This window comes from Berghia stephanieae, chromosome 2 (genome assembly GCF_034508935.2).
Source record: "Berghia stephanieae isolate SIO BIC M18660-M18661 chromosome 2, UCSD_Bste_1.3, whole genome shotgun sequence".
NCBI lineage: Eukaryota > Metazoa > Mollusca > Gastropoda > Nudibranchia > Aeolidiidae > Berghia > Berghia stephanieae.
The window spans coordinates 123,523,899-123,530,114 of record NC_088361.1 but is presented as its reverse complement, the minus strand read 5'-3'; positions in this window follow the sequence as shown (position 1 = coordinate 123,530,114).

The following is a 6,216-nucleotide window of genomic DNA, read 5'->3' as shown; positions in this document are numbered from 1 at the left end:
ATCCTCTACTATAACTTCTTCATCGCTCCTCTTTCTCCCCAAATCGCGCTCTAACACTTTCCTTACCAGCCATTTTCAGAATTTTCTCCAAAATTTCACACCCACAAAACACAACAATACCTTTTTCTTACTCAAACAGAAAAGCAACAAATACATTCTATGCATAATATTGATCAGCAAGTGGCCGAGTGGTTAAAGCATTGCACTGTGACCCGGAAGGTCCCGGGTTCGAGCCCCGCTTCAGGCACTTTCGTTTTTTTTCCTTGAGCAAGATTATTAACCCCCAATTTGCTCACTTGGACAACATGGGTGATTTCTGTTTGATGAATTATCTATATTCCTCCATGGAATACCTAGGCGACGATATCTTATGATGTCGTGGTGGAAGGGCTTAATTTTTATAATTTTATATTATATTTTGAATATATTTTATAAAACAAATTGAGATAACAAATGGTTTTGGGATAAATCATGATTTTAGCACATACGACGTTATGAAAATCCTTCAATACTATGCAGTATGCACTATTTCAATAGTTTATTTGCTCATATGATAGTATGTGAAACATGTCGCTTCTGAAAGTACCTGAAATCAACGACGAATTTCAAGGTTTAAAGCTATGATTCGATTCTTGACTCTCCTATCATATTTGATGATCTCGACGACTCGGAACAGCGTTCTCATCAATTTTTGATGGGCCGACCAGACTTGGGTCCATTTTCTAGAGTTGTTCGACCGTATTTGGACCAAGAACAAAACTGATAAACCTGAGTCTTAATAAACATTACATTCACACCATATGTGTTTACTATTTCATGATGAATTTCAGAAGGTTTTTCTTTCCTTTTATAAACAAAAAGCGAACAACAGCTCTGACTTCCAGGTTTGACAGCGCTAGGGTGAGGTGACATGCGCGGTGGGTAGTCAAACTGGGTGTTTCAGTTCAATTCTTGGCTTTGCAACTTTGCTTAACGAAGATAATGGCAACTGTAGGAATGTTGTTATTGATGTTGTGTTCATTTCAATTCACTCAGTTACGGAGAAACCAGCATACCTCTGAGCTCCACTGCACTATTACGATGATAGTCATTTACATCATGACAATATTTAATTAGAGCTTTTATATAGGGCAATATCCACTAAATGTGCTCAAAATTCTTTACAAAGGGTCCCTGACAGCAACACGTAACATGTAGAACGAGACATGACGCCTGTTAGGCGATATTACAATTTTTCCGACAGAGACAACGCTGTTGACGGCCAGGTACTCATTTTACACCGAAGTACGGTGAGAGAATGTGAGTAAAGAGTCTTTTCCAAGGACTCAACTATGCGCCGAGCGAGGCTCGAACCCAGGACCTTCCAATCCGAAAGCGAGTGTCATACCACAAGACCACACATAGCAGCAATCAAAAATAAAACAATTAAAACCTTATTCATCAAATGCATATGAGGCATTGGATCATTTTTGCTACATAAATATAACGCATTCCATCTTGTCATTTTTATTTATTTAGAGTAAATCATTTTTACTGACGTGATCTTATTTGCAGGGCTAATAGCACAATTTGTCATGGGCTCATTGTAACTCAAAGCAGCGCAAAATATTGTCCATCACAACAATGCTAAATCAAGCCTATAATTGCGTTTCATTATCAGACCTTAAAATGTGTTCACATGGCCCTTCACAATATTTGAAAGAGCGCAAATTTTTATTTATATTCCTTGTTAAAATATAAATTCATCATTTAAAATGTAATCTCGCCCCTTTCCATAAATTCACAAGTATTGGCTCATGGTGATTATTCTTCACTGACAAAACACTTTGTTTACATTTCGGCCAGAAAACTTTTACTTCTTATATCGATCTTTAGGGAACAAAAGGGTGATGTCAAAAAACAACAAAAAAAAAAAAAAAACAAACAAAAAACAAAAAACAAACAAAAACAAACTGGTTCCAATCTCATTTATAGTGTAAAACCACTCTTTCGGACGAATGGATACATAAAGTATATAATCAATCTTCTGGTTTCAGAGGGATGGCATCTTATTTTCTAGTCTAAATATATGCTTGTCGTCAATAAAGATCACCCACCCTCGCTCTTTTACGTCTTGTAATCCTAAGAATCTACCTATACACCCTGCAACTAAATTATGACTCAATATGTAGCCCATTCAACCAGTACGAAGGACTGGTTACATAAACACTTCCAACGATTTTGGAATCGGAAACGTAGAAAGTTTGACGTCACAGCTTTTCTAAACATATTATGGTCACTACATAATTGTCAAAAACTAATGAACCACAGACTTATTTTCTAATCCAAACCAGGGACCAGCTGAGATCTAGGGTTTTAGTCTTGTGCCATGACATGAAAGGTGGATGTCCCGTTTTAAAAATGTGTCGGGCTTGATGAGTTTTGGCAGGTTGTACGTAGACGTCTAATTCTAATCAATGAATATGGAAAAAACTAGAAGGAAAAACCCCAATTAATTGCCTTTTATTTTTGATTGATTTCATTTTTACTCAACTGTAAAACAGTGATGTTTTTTTAAAAATTTTAAAATAATAGAAGCAACAACATACTTTGTGAAAACTATCAAATCAGGATTTATAATTATCATATCATCATGCTTACATTCTCATTCAAATTTTGTTTTGAGCTTATATATAACACAATATTCACTCAACGTACTAAAAGCACTTTACAAGGGGTCCATAGCCTTCATCAAAACTTAGCATCTGGGACGATACATGATGCCTGTTAGGCGATATCATATTTTTTTTTTACGACTGACAACGCTGTTAACGATCAGGTACTCATTTTACACCTGAGTACGGTGAGAGAATGCGAGTAAAGAGCATTTTCCAAGGACTCAACCATGCACCGCTTAGAGGGTGTGATACCACAAGATCACATTGCCGCACTAAAGAATAGGCATTAATCTTCTCCTTGCTAAATATAGGAAAATTGTCATATTCGTGACAAGGATTGGTTTTTGTTAACAGAGTTATTTTGATAATGTACGTGGTTATTGTTTTTTTTAAGTTTTAGTAGTAAAGAGTATTTTTGTCTCAGACGTTTTCTGGAAATTGAGTTTTTTTATATATATAGCGCAATATCCACTAAATGTACTTAAAGCGCTTAACAAAGGGCCCTTGACCACAGCAACACGAAACATGTAGAACGAGACATGACGCCTGTTGATGGAAATGATAGGTAAAGAGAGTTGATATAAACAATATATCTAACAAATCTTAAATCGGAAGAATACGAGAGACTGGTTTGATCCATACGAAGTAAACGTCTTCTAGTGATAATGTAAAAAGACGTTTTGTAAGGCAACAGCAAAATTCTGCTTTTCTACTCACTTAATTTGTTTAATACTTACAATAATACTTGCGAAATTTGAACAAGTGCGCACTTATCAACCATGAAATAGAAAAATACGTTTCGAAAATTGAGGATATGTTGTGTATATAATAAAACTGGCTTGAAAACCCAACTCAAGTCCTCACACTATTTGTTTAGTATTATTAGCAGACAAACATCTTTCTTTGCACAGAGGTATCAAGCGTAATGTTAGGTAAATTTGCCAGACAGTTTTGATGATCGTCATCAAGTCTACGAGTTCCCACCTCTCTCACTCTAACGTCACACTACGAGATGGTCAAGGGATCGGGGGCGACGTGTCCCACCTACCTATTTTCAGGTCTAATAACCGGAATTGTTATGGGCTCATTTTTGTAATGGAAATACTCTCAAACCAACGCAATATGATATTGCATATTGCAATAATGTTCAATCAAGGCCATAATTGCGTTCAGTTATCAGACCTGCATTTACGTTAAGTACATAAGTCGAGGACTAATCGTGGAAAATGTCACATGATATTTTGGTAGGATTATTTTTTTATTTAAAAAAAATGGTCTAATAAAACATGCGGCTTTATTTATGTGTATATAATAATGGCATAATATTATGCCACTCGCTTCCCTGTTTGGAATTCCCATGTAGGCGGATCAAATTCGAGTCCTTGAAAAAATACTCTATTAATTACAACTCTCTTACCCTTAGTCAGGGTATAATGATTCGGTTATAGTGTTGTCTCTGTCAAAGAGAAAATTGTGATATCGCTGTGTAGGCGTCATGTCTTGTTTTAAATATTCAAATATTTCCCCGTTAGCAACAAAATATAGACGACGCCACTAACGATATACACGTGAGATGAGAAGATGGTGTTGTAATTAACAATGTTAAGGTCAAAAACAAAACAACAACAACAACAACAACAAAAAACAAAACAAAACAATAATGATTCATTGGTATGAAACAATAGTTTTTCGCATAGAGTAGTCGCTGGATTCTAGTACGCTCTTGGGAGAAGCCAAACGTGCTAGAATTCCAGTTTCCCAATATTCGATGCTCATGAAAGGCAATGATTTGTATTTTTATAGAGCAGAAGTGGAAGCTATAAATAATAAAAATAAACCTTTATTCTTCCCTAAAAGGAAATTTGTCTTTAGGGTCTATTCCAAGCGAAGACTGGAATAACCCAGGCGTCAGCCGCAGAGCAGCGCCGCAAAGTGAGCTAGGGCGAGTTGACTTGCTCAAGGCCACACAACGCAGCGACGGGTGATTGAACTCGGTACCTTTCGGGTAGGAAGCAAAGACCGTACCACTAGCCACGCTGCCCCTTGAATATATATCATAAAGACGGTGAGTCAAGACACAAGCCATAACAATCAAATTGTATTTTTCACTGATTCTATATCCGCCTTGAAAGCGTTGGAGACTGGTGGACTAAACAAATTAAAAGAAACTCTTCAGAGTATAAACGCCACAAGAACGATTCATCAGTGGATTCCAGCTCATTGCAGCATATCAGGAAATGAGGAAGCTGATAGACTCGTAAAAAAAAAAAAAACAGTGCCGAAGAGGAACAACAAAACATACGCATAATTTCACCGAGACAAAACGCATAATTAAGAGCCTTCATACTACACCAATGCGTTCAGATGATTTCCAAATGCTGCCCAGACATGAACAAGTTATCCTGTTCCGCCTCAGTACAGGCCACAATAGATTTTAAAAGCTCATGCACAGACGTATGACACTAACACAGTCACCGGTCTGCTCATGTGGTGAGGAGGAGGAAGATGCAGAGCATATACTGCAGCGATGCAGAACATACACAACCTATAGAGAAGAGATATGACCATCTGCAACTTCTCTACATAAAAAAAAAACCAAACTTTTCGGCCCGCTGAAAGAACTCAAAAAGACGATTACCTTCATCTTCGAAACGGGACTCCATATAAAAAGGCATACGAGAAGAAGAAGAAAAAAATGAGCTTTTATATAGCGCAATATCCATAAACGTGCTCAAAGCGCTTTACAAGGGGTCCCTGGCCAACAGCAACATTTAGCATGTAGGACGGGACATGACACTTTTTAGGCGATATTACAATTTTTTCGGACAGATACAACGCTGTTAACGGCCAGGGACTCATTTTACACCTGAGTACGGTAAGAGAATGTGAGTAAAGAGCCTTCTCAAAGGACTCAACTATGCGCCGAGCGAGGCTCGAACCCAGGACCTTCCGATCCGAAAGCGAGTGTCATACCACTAGACCACATAGCCGCAGAAGAAGAATTTGTTATATATCTAGATAAATTTCGGCTACCCAACTCCAGCGTGTCGTGATGCAGAGCTTGCTGGAATTCCGCGAGGACGAGAGACTCATGCGCACAACCAACATGACGTTCTCTCTCTAATAGAGCAGTAAAGTTAGGTGCCCCAAACGTAAACAATAACAAGTTGCTAGTGATTTCCGTTAGAGACCGGAATAATTTACGCACAATATAGGTCTCCCAATTTTGTAGTTTGAGTTGTAGGCAATACACTTTCAGTATTGAAAATATGTTTACATAAAATCTAACAGTTGCAGAAATAATAATATAAGGCTAAATTATTATGAAAATCAGGCTCCGAATAATTCTCGTTTTGTTCACACCAGCGCAATAATTTGCTCTGGTCTAAAAATAGATAGACTGTAACTTTTGATAAATTTTAGAAAATTTTACCTTTTGTTCCATAAAATATCCATATCTAGACATTATTTGATGCATGATCGAGTATTTATGAATATGTGTTTCTTTTGCCACCTAACAGCCAAATTTTAAAGGTTATTTTTTTTCTATTATTTACAT